The 13,984-nt window shown below is 41.1% G+C and overlaps 3 non-coding genes across 3 annotated transcripts; 1 reads left to right on the forward strand and 2 right to left on the reverse strand.

The window, feature by feature from the left end:
* Positions 1-11,809: 11,809 nt before the first annotated feature.
* On the reverse strand, positions 11,810-11,891 carry trnas-aga (transfer RNA serine (anticodon AGA)). Its single transcript has one exon. It is a non-coding gene; the product is annotated as a tRNA-Ser (tRNA).
* Positions 11,892-12,316: 425 nt separating this feature from the next.
* trnak-uuu (transfer RNA lysine (anticodon UUU)) lies at positions 12,317-12,389 on the reverse strand. The gene has a single exon. It is a non-coding gene; the product is annotated as a tRNA-Lys (tRNA).
* Positions 12,390-12,827: 438 nt separating this feature from the next.
* On the forward strand, positions 12,828-12,909 carry trnas-uga (transfer RNA serine (anticodon UGA)). Its single transcript has one exon. It is a non-coding gene; the product is annotated as a tRNA-Ser (tRNA).
* Positions 12,910-13,984: the final 1,075 nt, after the last annotated feature.

The raw sequence follows: 13,984 nt of genomic DNA on the forward strand, positions 1-13,984 counted from the left end.
AATCAGCAGTAGCCAGTGCAACCGGTGTAGTCTGCGTTGTGTTTTTTTATGCAATAATCAGACGGACATCAGATGACGGTTCGACTCTTCTTTAATCTGATAAGACATAAGAGTATGTATCTACGGTGTGAATTCGCCCTTTTTCGTTTCTCTCCCATGCAGAGACAGTGCAGAAAAGGGGAACATTTCAGCAATTAAATTAATTTAACAACATTAGTAACAAAGCAGCATACCCGATAAGACATAAGAGTACGTATATACGTTGTGAATTCGTCCTTTTTCGTTTCTGTAAGACGAATGTAAAGTGCAATGTATTCACATCGGACAGAAAAGTGACCAAACTTGATGAAAATACAAAAATAATCAAATATACATGAAAAATAATGTCTCATATATGATTTAAATGACAGATTTAAGTACAAAAGTAATTTAAAAGAAAAAGATGTAATTGGATTAATCAGAGCTCATTAGAAACCCACCACATGTGGGGGCGTGTTAGAACGAGGCGTTTTAGGTAGGCGTGGTTGACTCTTAACTTTTATAAAGAATATCTCTTTGGATTTGAGACTTTAGTCTTTGTAACTTTACAGATCTTCTTTATTCTACATGAACATAATACTTTCTATACCCATTAGACATTCAAATATTTATTTGTTTATTTCGTGCTGCAAATATTAAAGAGGAAAATATAATTGATTCACATGCTGCTTGAACTGAGACTAATATAGTTATCTCACTACAAATTTAAGAGCGTAAAAACACATTTATTGTTTGTAGTAGTTTATTATAAAGTTGACAGAAGGCTGACACTTTGTGTTTTAATATAAGTAACAAAGCACAAAGCTTATTGCGATTATTGGGTGGCTTGCATGCTACAAATGATGAATGGACTTGAAAACGTTAAATATTATTTCCAAGCATTTATACCGTAAAATAAAACAGCTTGTGAATACACGTAATGTTAATCACTTCAGAAAAATCAACAATAAGTTAATCGAGTTGGAGCTAATAAAATAAAAACAATTTTTTTTTTTTGCATATGGGCCCAGGGCGGACTTTCTACGCCACTGTATATATATATATATATACATATAAACCTTTTTACGTGTACTGTATTAGGCTAACTGAGACTTGTCATTTGCACTTACATATTGTTGCTCTTTTGTTAGTTTTGATTGCTTCTATTATTCTCATTTGTAAGTCGCTTTGGATAAAAGCCATCCTGCCTGAGCCACAAACTCATAAAATAATAATAATGATTATTTGTATATATAATACTATAAATTATATTAATATATGATATAATCTCATATACCGCTCTAGCAGAGAGTCAGCAGCAGAGATGGACCGACATGACAGCAAGCTGAGGCCACCAACAAGAAGACAGCCCTTCACCCGAACAGGGACTTGAACCCTGGACACTCAGATAAAAAGTCTTATGCTCTACCGACTGAGCTATCCAAACTGTTCTTCAAAGAAAGCCTCTTACGTTTTATATAACAGCAGTTTTCCCACAAGCCGCCGAGAGGAAGCTAATTTGCCGCATATGCTACAGGATAAAGGCCACAAGCAATTAGGCAACAAGCAGTGTTGGGGAAGCTACTCTGAAACTGTAGTTTGATACGCAACAAGCTACTCATAAATTAAAGAAGTTAAGCTACAGTCACGCTACTCTTCTGAAAAAGTAGCTAGCTACACTAAAAGTTACTACCAAAAATAACTAGCTACATTGAAACTACTTTTTTTTCACAATGACATATTACAAATAACTGAATAAGCATTCATGAGGAATGTTTTAAGAAAAATATTTGGTATTTAAAACAACACTATACAATTATAATGTCAAAGATTGTTCTATTACTCACAATATTCAAATATCTCAGACTGTCAAAAGTCAAAGTGCAAAATTGCAACAAATTTCGCATTGCAATAACAAAATGTTATTTTTAAGTAACTTAAATTAAGCTCACAGAAGCATTTTCTCAAAAATACTGTGTGACAGATGGCTGCATTATGAAAAGAAATTATATTGAACAAAATAATTTAATTGCGATTTTTCTGGTGATTTAAAACGCTATTTTTAAAACAAATTAACACAAAAAAAAACAATATGATAATTAGAAAAAAATTTAAGATTATAACAATACTAATTTTATTTTACAGAAAACTGTTTAACAAAAAACTGCAGGGTTACTAGTTAACATAGAGGCAGCCTGTAACTGTACATCATATGATACTGTTATGATAAAAATCTTTGATGGTAATTCTTAATTTTTATCGGGAAGTATGTAAAATCCAGTGGTGGATAAAGTCCTTGAAAGCCACATTTAAGTAAAAGTACAGATATCTTACCAGAAAATGACTTTGGTAGAAGTTAAAATCACTGTTTAGAACAGTGTTTCTCAACCCTGGTCCTGAGCGCCCCCCAACACTGCACATTTTGTATGTCTCCCTTATCTGACACCCATTTCAGGTCCTGGAGTTTCTTTTAATGAGCTAATGAGTTGAATCAGGTGTGTTTGATTAGGGAGACACACAAAATGTGCAGTGCTGGGGGGCGCCCAGGACCAGGGTTGAGAAACACTGGTTTAGAATATTACTTGAGTAAAAGTTTTAAGGTATGTGATATTTATTGTACTTAAGTATGAAAAGTATTTTTAAAAATATTAAACTTACTTAACTATTGAAAGTAAAAGTACAAGTAAATGCAAAATGAAAAAGGAGCAAATAAATATTAAAAAATGTTTATACACAGTTGCGTTTGAGCAGCAAGATTTAGTTCAGTTTTAACTCTTTCTTCCATTTTGCAGAGGTGGGACTTTCAAGTCACAAGCAAGTCTTCAAGTCATATCCCAAGTCCTCAAAGAGTTAAAGTTAATGAGATAATTAAGTGACTAATTAAATGATGATTGTGCATTAGTGATGAACACCTGCTGTTATTGAGAATTACAGAGGATCAGATGTTGATGTTTTACTGGTTAAAATTATGTCACCATCATAGAGATCAGTGTTTGCTTTAGTTGGGCTCTTGACCCTTGACTCCTGTGTTAGATCTTTCTCTGTAATAGTGCCTGAGGTGTTGTACAGTAGTGAGCTCAGTGCTATGCAATGCGCAGCGTATAGCTGTTTTTGTGTGGCGAGGTAGTCATCATGAGCTGACCTTGTTGCAATCAAAATAAGTTTATTTTTTTCACTTACATGTTTATGTTTTTTTTCACAATCAACACTATGTTTCTCTGTAATAGTGCATGAGGTGTTGTACAGTAGTGAGCTCAGTGCTATGCAATGCGCAGCGTATAGCTGTTTTTGTGTGGCGAGGTAGTCATCATGAGCTGACCTTGTTGCAATCAAAATAAGTTTATTTTTTTCACTTACATGTTTATGTTTTTTTTCACAATCAACACTATGAAACTACAGCATACAAACAAAGTGTTACTCTAATAATTACAGTGGATGCTTTTTAAATCTATTAAATGCATATACAAATTTGAAGTAGGTGTTATTTAGACACACACAGACATCAAGAACCAGCATATGAATCTCAACAATGGTGACAATCCACAAAATGTTTCATGCTGCACCGCATACTGCACTGTAAAATCCAATAGTTTACCTTACTTAGATTTAATTAGTAATCTTTACTTAGTTGTTATACTTACTAGGTTTTATTAAGTTACAGCTACTTTCAAGGCAAATAAAACAATTTACTTACTGTTTTGAGTGACACACAAATTATTCAAGTAGCCACAAAGAAACCAATGACATTAATAAAGCAGTGAGAGGCAGCAGTGCACTAAATAGTTTGCTAATGTGCAACATAACAACAGAAGAAGAAGAAAAGAAAACGAGTCTTAATAGACTTTTCACCCATTTCCTCGATGTCTGCAGTTATCTTTGGGTAACACCATAGTAAAAACTCCCATCATGCACTGCAGTATGAAAAAATATTGTCACCACTGTTAAGGATCATATGATAAGTGTTCATGTCTAAAAGCCTGAGTTGACACAGTTGTCTTTCTTTTGCAATTTCAGCCCATTACAGTGGCATTTTTTATTTAGAGAGATTTTTTTTTCTTCTGTTCAAAAGTTGCTGCATGGCAGCCAATAAACAAAAGAGAAACTACTTCATGATGTTTATTCATCCTGATTCATTAGAAAGTGTAAGTTAATCTGCTACTTCAAGGTTTGATTCAGCAATGCACCAATGTTTGCTGTGTAACAATATTGTAATTGCTCAGAAGCAAATTACTTTGAATTAGTAAAAGGGTCAAGAGACTACCTAAAGCAAACCTTGACCACAATTATGGTGGCATGAAAGTCCCACCTCTGCCATTTTGTATCTTTGGGTTTGCATAAGAGACACTTCATCTGGTACGAAGACTCTTTCATTCCAACATAAGAAAACAGTTTTTGAAAGGGAAGTATTTTTGTGTTTGGTGAGGTGGCTTGTTTGGGGCTAACCTAGCTCTGTGTAGTTGTCCAAAGTGATCTCTGGGAATAGAGACATTGTATATCAGACTGTGAAACCATTTCATATGGGCACAATCTGGTCTGGGATATACGTTTTTGGACTATACTCTGGGCACTTTTTTTTTTTTACAGCTGGAGGATAACCTGTTTTTTGGTGGGGACTTGATCCAGTGGATTTATATTTTTTCTCTTTTTGGGGACATTGCTTTTTCATCAGGACTTCAAATTTCCTCCCTACCCCAAAGCAGAAAAGGACTGTTGAGTATCATCTTTATTATTATTTTTGCTTGAAAGGACTGTTGAGTTGTGGGCAAGAAGCCTACTCATGAACTTTCGCTATATGACTTTTTCATTTGGGGTTATAAAAGAGTTAACAGATTGTGATATTGTCGCATTTGTCTAACAAGTGTTTAATTTGCCTCATGTTTGCGTTTGCAGTCATGCTGTTTCTGTGTTTTACATTTTTGACAAATGAGTAAAAGGAAACAATAATCAAATCCCCTTGTGATAATGATTCAACTCTTTTGTAAAGAGTTGGGGTTGTTATAGATGGTGGCCCGTACGGGGAACAAATTATTGTGAGATACTGTTTAAAGATTGATATTGTACCTTTTATATTTTTGCAAAAGTATCTGTCTGTAAATCACGGATAACCCATCAGATAAGGTTTGTGAGCAGGCGGTGGCAAGTGAGGGGGATGAGTGTCCAGGGGCCCATCCTTATCAACCTCCCCCTGGAGTTTCATATAGAGAACCATTGCCGGTAATTGAATTAAGTTCCATGATGAGTGATATGTATATTGGTAACCAGGCTGGAGGAAGTGAAGAGGATGAACCCCCAATGCTAAAACCGAGGGGAGAAATGTTTGAACAACTTGAAACTCAAGTAACTAAACTCTCTTCAACCCTCCAGGCTCTGCAAGTGTTCAAAAATGATTTCATGGCCAGCAACGACAGCATTGTTAACAGGGAGGCCAGTCTCAGGGATGCCATTGATCAACGTTTCGAAGCACTAGAAAAGGGAATGAATAGATCTTTGACCCATTTAGAGACAGAGATGGTGAATTGTCTTAAGCGGCGGGATGAGCACTGGAAAAAGGAAATGTCACGAGTAAAGACAACCAGTACCCCATTATCGCCCCGTCCTTTTAGCCATAGCTTTTCGGATCTAGGACATCTTCCCTCTGCGATTCCTTCTCCCAAACTTCCTCTCATTCCTCTCGGCACCCAAACCTCCTATCAACCTAGAGTTTCCTACCTTCGGACAAAACTGTGAAACCTGTGATGTTTTGGAGTTCATTGAAAAGTGTGAAAACTTCCTGTCGCTCAGACCTCTCACAGATGTGGAATTGCTTGCCACAATCAATGCAGTGCTAACAGGTCCTGCGAGGAGTTGGTGGGCAGCTGGAAAGTTAAAGATACGCAATTGGGATGAGTTCAAACACTCCTTCATGTCTGCCTTTCTTTCTACCGATTACCTGACTGAGTCAGAAGACCAGCTAAAGGCTATGATTCAAGGCCCAAACCAGACTTTGCCTATGATTATAGAGCTCTGTGTCCGAGATGGAGGGACGACTTGCCAGAAGAGGAGGTGGTAAGACGAATTCTAAATAGTTGTAACCCTTCCCTGGCGAAAAGTCTCAGAGGTGCAGTGCATACCGTAGAGCAGCTAATTAAAGTGGGATCTTTGGTAGAGAAGGACTTGAATTCAAAGAAGGACTACTGGGCACGAGTCAACCAACTCAAGGTAACTAATGAAGGAAAAAAGAGTGCCTCATTCCGACGTGACCAACAATCCAAATCACCAAGTACATCAGTTCAACATGTCTCATTGATTCAAACAACCACACCTCCTCTGCTGAAAGTGGCTGTAGATGTGAGGAATTACCACGTCAAAGCCATTGTCGACACTGGTTCAACCTACTCTTTAATGCAGAAACAGTTATGGGAGGCTGTAAAAAAAACCAGAAGAAAGACTGCTGCAGAGTTCGAACAGGATGTTTATGGTGGCAGATGGAAAGGCTCATATATCAGAGGGTAGAACTGCTGTGGTTTATGAGTGGCATGGAATGGTTTGGACCATTGACACCTATATAATGTCAAATGAACACCTGGCATTTCCTCTGATCCTCGGACTGGACTTCCTGAGACAAACTGGGGTACAGCTGAATGTCGCTGCAATGAGCTATGAGCTCAAGGTCAAAGGGCAAGTTCGAGTCTACCCTTTTCTCCAGCAACCACAGTGGGAGCAGCAGTACATTCTGAAGAGGGAAACGGTTACCTCTTTGTTCATGGCTGTGCCAATGGAGAAGGGTGGAGAGCTGGAGACAGCCAATGCGATAGCCACTAGCAGAAAAGACCTCATAGCAAGTCATCCGCTGGAAGTCCAACCCTTCCTAAATAAATGGGCAACTGTCTGTTCTGGAACTCTAGGGAGAACCAATCAAGCCACCCATCAGATTGTAACAACGGATGACATACCAGTTCGGTCGAAAGCCTATAGAGTTTCTCCCTTAAAGAAAGAGGTGATGATGCAAGAAGGCATCATCGAGCCGTCTCAATCCCCTTGGGCATCTCCAGTAGTATTGGTCCCAAAGACAGATGGCAGTCTAAGGTTCTGCGTGGATTATCGCCAACTTAATTCCAAAACTCCCCAAGATGCCTACCCAATGCCTCTCATCCACGATATACTGGAGTCGTTGCAAGGTGCCCATTATTTCAGTACCCTCGACTTAAAATCTGGATACTGGCAGGTCGAAATGGAAGAAAGTAGCAGGGAAAAGACAGCCTTTACAACCCCTTTTGGATTATTTCATTTCTTGACTATGCCCTTTGGGCTAAAAAATGCTGGGGCAACGTTCCAGAGGTTGATGGAGAAAGTGTTGGGTAAGCTAAGAGGACGTGTGTGTTTCGTCTACATAGATGACATTATTGTCTACTCCCCAAGCCGCCAACAACACTTAAAAGATCTTGAAGCTGTCTTTCAGAAGCTGAAAGAGGCTAATCTTACCCTAAACCTAAGGAAATGCCACTTCATGAAAGCAGAGCTCAAATTTTTGGGACATGTTGTGTCTGAGGAGGGAGTAAAGGTAGACTTGAACAAGATCACCGCCATCAGTGAGTACCCAACCCTACAAAACTTGTTGGAACTTCAGAGGTTCTTGGGGTTGGTTGGGTGGTACCACAAGTTTATTCCCCACTTTGCTGAACTGGCTGCCCCATTGAACCACCTTAAGAGGAAAGGGGTGAAATGGACATGGACCAAAGAAACCCAATTGAGCTTTGAGAGTCTCTAACATGCCCTGCAACATGCCTCTGTACTAGTTCAACCTGATCTGTCGCAATCCTTCCAGGTCCAGACGGATGCTAGCTCTGTTGGCCTGGGAGCAGTTCTAACCCAGAACATCAGTGGAGAAGAAGAGGTGATAGCAAATGCCTCGAGAGGTTTGAGGGGAGCAGAGGTGAATTATTTAACCTCAGAAAAAGAGTGCCTTGCCGTGGTGTGGGCCGTCGAATAGTGGCACCACTACCTGGAGGGAGTACCATTCGTGGTGTATACGGACCATGCTGCCTTGACCTGGGCCTTTAACTCACCCAAAACTACCTCTCGGTTGACGAGATGGACCTTAATGCTCCAGCGGTTTCACTTCCAGGTACAATACCGGAAGGGACGGGTGAATGTAGTGCCCGATGCCTTGTCGAGAGCTCAGCATTGCAACATTCCCTTAGCGGTGTATGTTGACGAGAAATCCTCCTATTAAATTTGGATATCCCATTAACCATGGCAGAAATATTTAAAGCCCAGAGTGAGGATGTTGAGGTGAATGAGTTAAAGGGGGGGCTCGGAATCACAGATGACATCAACCGCATTAGGTGGAAAGTCCAGCAAGGGGTGTTGTACAGAGTGTCGCCCATTGCTGCGGGTACAAAGTACCAGCTAGTAGTGCCCAAGACTCTAACCACTACCTTCATCAATTACTTCCATAACAATCCACTAGGGGCACATCTAGGAATGAAGGCACTTCTGAAAATCCTAGAAGTCGCCTGGTGGCCGGAAGTGCGCAAAGATGTATGGAAGTATGTGAAAGAATGCACAGTCTGCCAGAAATACAAGCCCAGCAACATCAAACCCTCTGGTTTACTCCAGTCCACAGAGGTGGAGGAGCCGGGGTACATGTTAGGGGTGGACCTATGGGGCCCCTTCCCAAAAGTAAAAAGGGAAATGTGTATCTTCTAGTAAGGCAAGGCAAGGCAAGGCAAGTTTATTTGTATAGCACATTTCATACACAATGGGCATTTGTCTAACAAGTGTCTAATTTGCCTCATGTTTGCGTTTGCGGTCATGCTGTTTCTGTGTTTTACATTTTTGACAAATGAGTAAAAGGAAACAATATTCAAATTCCCTTGTGATAATGATTCAACTCTTTTGTAAAGAGTTGGGGTTGTTATACATTGAATATTTGATATTTGAAAAAATTTAAAACATGAAAAGATACTTGAAATGTGAAATAAAAGTCGCCAGTAGGTGGCAGCAAATCACTGTTAATGAGATTAAATCAATTCATTCAAAAGGTTGATTAATTCAGGAGTCACTAAATCATTCGTTCAAAAAACTGATTCATTTTGTGCTGTTGGAACTATTTTCATTGGTGAAATACAGCAAAAACAGGCATACAAAATGTAAGTAACTTAATACTAACTTTATTAAACTTGTATAAAATCAATATTACATTTGTTATCATGCTGATATCTGGAGAAAAACAGCACTCTCAGTGTGATATAGATTAACTATATTAAATTATATAAATAAAAAGACACGAGGCATTTTGCATCTTAACTTGAATCTTATGGGCATTCTAAATGCATTTTAATAGACTAAAATCACACAGTGTATGCTATGCGTGCACTCTCTGCGTGTGTTTTTGTTTGGTTTTTGTGATATACTCGATAATGTCAGATCGCACATTGTTAAAACAACACTTACGATATTAGACGATATATATCGCACACCCAGCCTTGACATGAGTGGAAAATGAAATCAACCGCAGTTGTGCGAGAACTGGTTTGCACATGAGCAAAGGTGTTTTTTAGGAGTCTTAAAGGGATAGTTCACCCAAAAATGAAAATTAGCCCATGATTTACCACCCTAGGCATATCTGACATTCCTCTTTCAGACGAACACAAGGCGTTCGAGCGTATGATGTAGACGTAGCAGAAGGTGCAATGTAAGCTCTGGGGAGAGAGTGAAGAACATGAAAGCAAAGAGGAGAAAGCAAAGCAAAACAAAACACCTGTCACAAACTAGTACTACAAAACCAGCCATATTTGTTTGAACCGGAGTATACCGACCAGGAACTCCGCGAGATGGAGGAGGCTGCAGTGGCAGCACAAACTAGAGATGTAGTTTCCCTGTGCTGTAAACAAAACTTGGTTCTCGCGAGACTACACTCTTCTCCCCGGAGTTTACTCTTGCGAGACTACACTCTTCTCCCCGGAGTTTACGTTGTGCCTTCTGCTACGCCTATGTCATACGCTCGATCTAATATTCATTAAGCCAAGCTTTATCATTTGTTTATCTGTATTATATCTTGTCACACAAACTACTCGATGCAGGAGATAAAGAGCTCATGACGAAGAAGAAGATAAACTTGAAATGTTTTTAATGATAATCCACAGGCAGAGGAATATAACATCCAAACAGTATGTAACACAAGCAAGACCCGACAATGGCATGAACAGAGTGGGGAACTTAAGTAGGGTGATTAACAAGGGACAGATAGGTGAGGATGATTAACTAATAAAGACACAAATGGGAAACTAGGTCAGGGAACTAAACGGGAGAATAGGGAAACACAAAAACAAGGTCCGTATAGTGACATCTGTTTTTTATTTGTTGAACATCGAGCATATTGTGTCTGACATCGTACTTGCAAGTTAACACACCTCTTTAATGTTATTTTTAGTGATGTCTGACTGGCGAAGTCGAACATCATTAGGGCTGACGTGAATAACAATCTTACTGAATTTACGTTTAGCATTAGCCAGCACTTTTAAATCTGCTAAGATGTCAGGTTCTCTGGCTCCAGGTAAACATAGGACTATGGTGGCTGGTGTCTCTATTTTCATGATCCATAAAATAGAATAGCCAATAACTAGGGCAATTTCATCAGGTTTCTCTGTGGGTGCGTCACTGAGTGGGGAAAACCTGTTTAATGTTTTGATTGGAATGGAGGTGCGGTGTTTTGTCCCGTGACTATGCCGCCTCACAGACACCCAGTCGGCCTGCTGCGGGGGCTCTGCAACTGGAACTGAACAATGTACAGGACTCACAAAGCTAGTCACATCCAAAGCCATATTTAAGGCCCTCCCATTCTTACTATACTCAATTAAAGTTTGGATGCATGTCTTTAGTTCTGAAATCTTCTCTGTCATCCTAACTATTTCCCTCCATTTATCACATGTGAATCCCTCACCACTGACAGAGAAAGCTACACTATACATTTAGCAAGGAGTGCAAGTGACAATAACAGGAGAAGAGGCCATTATTCACCGTGATTGTTGAACGATTCCGACTTACCACAGTTGTTTGATGAACCAGTGAAAAATGGAGCGAGAGAGAGAAAAGAAAGCTAACAGGCTAATGGCAAAGGCACTCGTGGTTTAGATTAAAGCAAATTATGTCAAATTAGTTGAAAACTGTTAGATAATATCAAAAGTATGGTGATAATTAAGTTATATTTTAGCAGTTTACACAACAGAAAGTGAGATAAGTAAGAGTGAGTAAGGTAGAGATTCCAAAAGAAAAAACAAAAGCTACACGGAGCTACAATCACAAACCACTCAGTAGGACAGCAGACAGAACCACTAACCACTATACAATCACGACGTGCCAATGGCTCACCCTTGGAGGCGCCAGCAGCCCGAATACAAGTAGGGCCAGAGGGACCGCACATTTCGCAAATCTGTGCGAGGGATGTGAAAGAAAAGGGTACAGCCGTTTCTGTTCATGGGTGTCAGCGAACAACATAGTCAGCAGGATTTGAACCTGCGCGGGAAGACCCCAATGGATTTCTAGTCCAAAGACTTAACCACACCCATCAGAATCAGGTGTGCAAAACAAGGGAGATGCACAGGACCCCAGGAGCAGGACGGAACACCGCTCTAGAAGAGAGTCAGCAGCAGAGATGGACCGACATGACAGCAAGCTGAGGCCGCCAACAAGAAGATGGCCCTTCACTCCAACAGGGACTTGAACCCTGGACTGGACATTTTGCATATCTGTGCGAGGGATAGGAAAGAAACATGCACAGCCACTTATCCTCATGGCTGTCAGCGAAGTGCGTAGTCGGCAGGATTCCAACCTGCGTGGGGAGACCCCAATGGATTTCTAGTCCATCGCCTTAACCACTCGGCCACGACTGCAGATATAGGCCACTCTCTGCGCTGTTTGTGTGCAACACTGCTGTCTGACCCAATTGAAATCCATAGCCCTAGCCAGCTCAGTCACCCAGCGGAGATTGCAAGCTAGCCCTGCAAGCAGATAAAACAGCGGTCCCACTGAGGAGAAATCAGGCTGCCATGTCTCATCCTCTGGAATGGGGTTTTTCAGTGCTGGCTCTAGGGACCCACGGCACTGCACATTTCGTAGGTCTGTCTTATTCTACTCACTCACTTCACTTCATGAATACTCTTTCCTAACGAGCTGACCATCAGAATCAGGTGTGCCAAACAACGGAAATGCACAAGGTCCCCAGGAGCAGGCCGGAACACCACTCTATTAGAGAGACAGCAGCATAGATGGACCGACATGACAGCAAGCTGAGGCCGCCAACAAGAAGATGGCACTTCACCCGAACAGGGACTTGAACCATGGACCCTCAGATTAAAAGTCTGACGCTCTACTGACTGAGCTATTCGGGCTGTTTTTTTTTATAGTGCATGCCTCTTACGTTTTATATAACAGCAGTTTTCCCACAAGCCACCCAGAAGAAACTCATTTGCCACATGCGCTATGGGATGAAAACCACAAGCAATTTTGGCAGAGAGAAAATGAGGATAAGTGGCCGTGCATTTTTCTTTCATATCCCTCGCACAGATATGCGAAATGTCCAGTCCCTCTGAAATGGAGAAACACACCGCAGGCGCTTTTTGTATTCGGGCTGCAGTAGTCGCCACGGATGAGCCAGTAGCACGCCGTGATCGTATAGTGGTTAGTACTCTGCATTGTGGCCGCAGCAGTTGAGCAATGCGGACGGCTGAACCCTTTTTTCCACCTCATCCTTCAGCTGGATTTTGTGTTTGAAGCGTGGCCTGTGCTGATCACCACCAGACAAGAGAGCAGGCAGGCTGCAGCCAGGCGTAGTCGTGGCCGAGAGGTTAAGGCGATGGACTTGAAATCCATTGGGGTCTACCCGCGCAGGTTCGAACCCTGCCGACTGTGGTTGGAGTTTGCTGTACTGCTCTCTGTGAAGATAATTGTGCATTTTTCTCTCTGCCAAAATTGCTTGTGGTTTTCATCCCATAGCGCGTGTGGCAAATGAGTTTCTTCTGGGCGACCTGCTCCTGGGGACCTTGTGCATCTCCCTTGTTTGTCACACCCGATTCTGATGGTCAGCTCGTTAGGAAAGAGCGCTCATGAAGTGAAGTGAGTGAGTAGAATAAGACAGACCTACGAAATGTGCAGTGCCGTGGGTCCCCAGGGCCAGCACTGAAAAACCCCATTCCAGAGGATGAGACATGGCAGCCTGATTTCTCCTCAGTGGGACCGCTGTTTTATCTGCTTGCAGGGCTAGCTTGCAATCTCCGCTGGGTGACTGAGCTGGCTAGGGCTATGGATTTCAAGTGGGTCAGGCAGCAGTGTTGCACACAAAGAGGGCAGAGAGTGGCCTGTGTCTGTAGTCGTGGCCGTACCTGCCAGCGATCGGACAGCCTAACCATTCCTAACCATTTGTTACAAGTCCTAACACATTCGGAACAAGTCCTAACACATTCGGAACAAGTCCTAACACATTCGGAACAATTCCTAACTCAGGTCCTAACAATCCTAACAGTCAATCAACGGGGCAAAGCAGCCATTGGTCGAACGGGGCAAAGCAGCCATTGGTCGAAAGGGGCAAAGCAGCCATTGGTCGAATGGAGCAAAGCAGCCATTGGTCGAAACATTGTCATGTGACTACATCTATAAAAAATGCGAGTACCAAAGCGCGGGTTTGTCGTTTTACACTGACCTCCATCACGTTGTGACGCGAGATAGTTTTAATATTTTTCAATATTTTAATCAATTGTACGTCTTCGGATTGCATGCAGGTGAGTACAGTATAATGTGATAATGAAGCGGTACGCGACGTAGCGTCGTTTGACACTATGGTTCAATCTCAACCGCTTACGTTGCACTCGTCATTATATTCACCATGTAATTAAAAAAAAAGTGTGCTACAGGCAATAGTCAATTAACAAACATATATATAATTTACACAATTTATCTATACATAATAATCAAACAAGCAACCATGGGT

This window comes from Sinocyclocheilus rhinocerous, unplaced genomic scaffold (genome assembly GCF_001515625.1).
Source record: "Sinocyclocheilus rhinocerous isolate Xijiao unplaced genomic scaffold, SAMN03320098_v1.1 scaffold5861, whole genome shotgun sequence".
Taxonomy (NCBI): Eukaryota; Metazoa; Chordata; class Actinopteri; order Cypriniformes; family Cyprinidae; genus Sinocyclocheilus; species Sinocyclocheilus rhinocerous.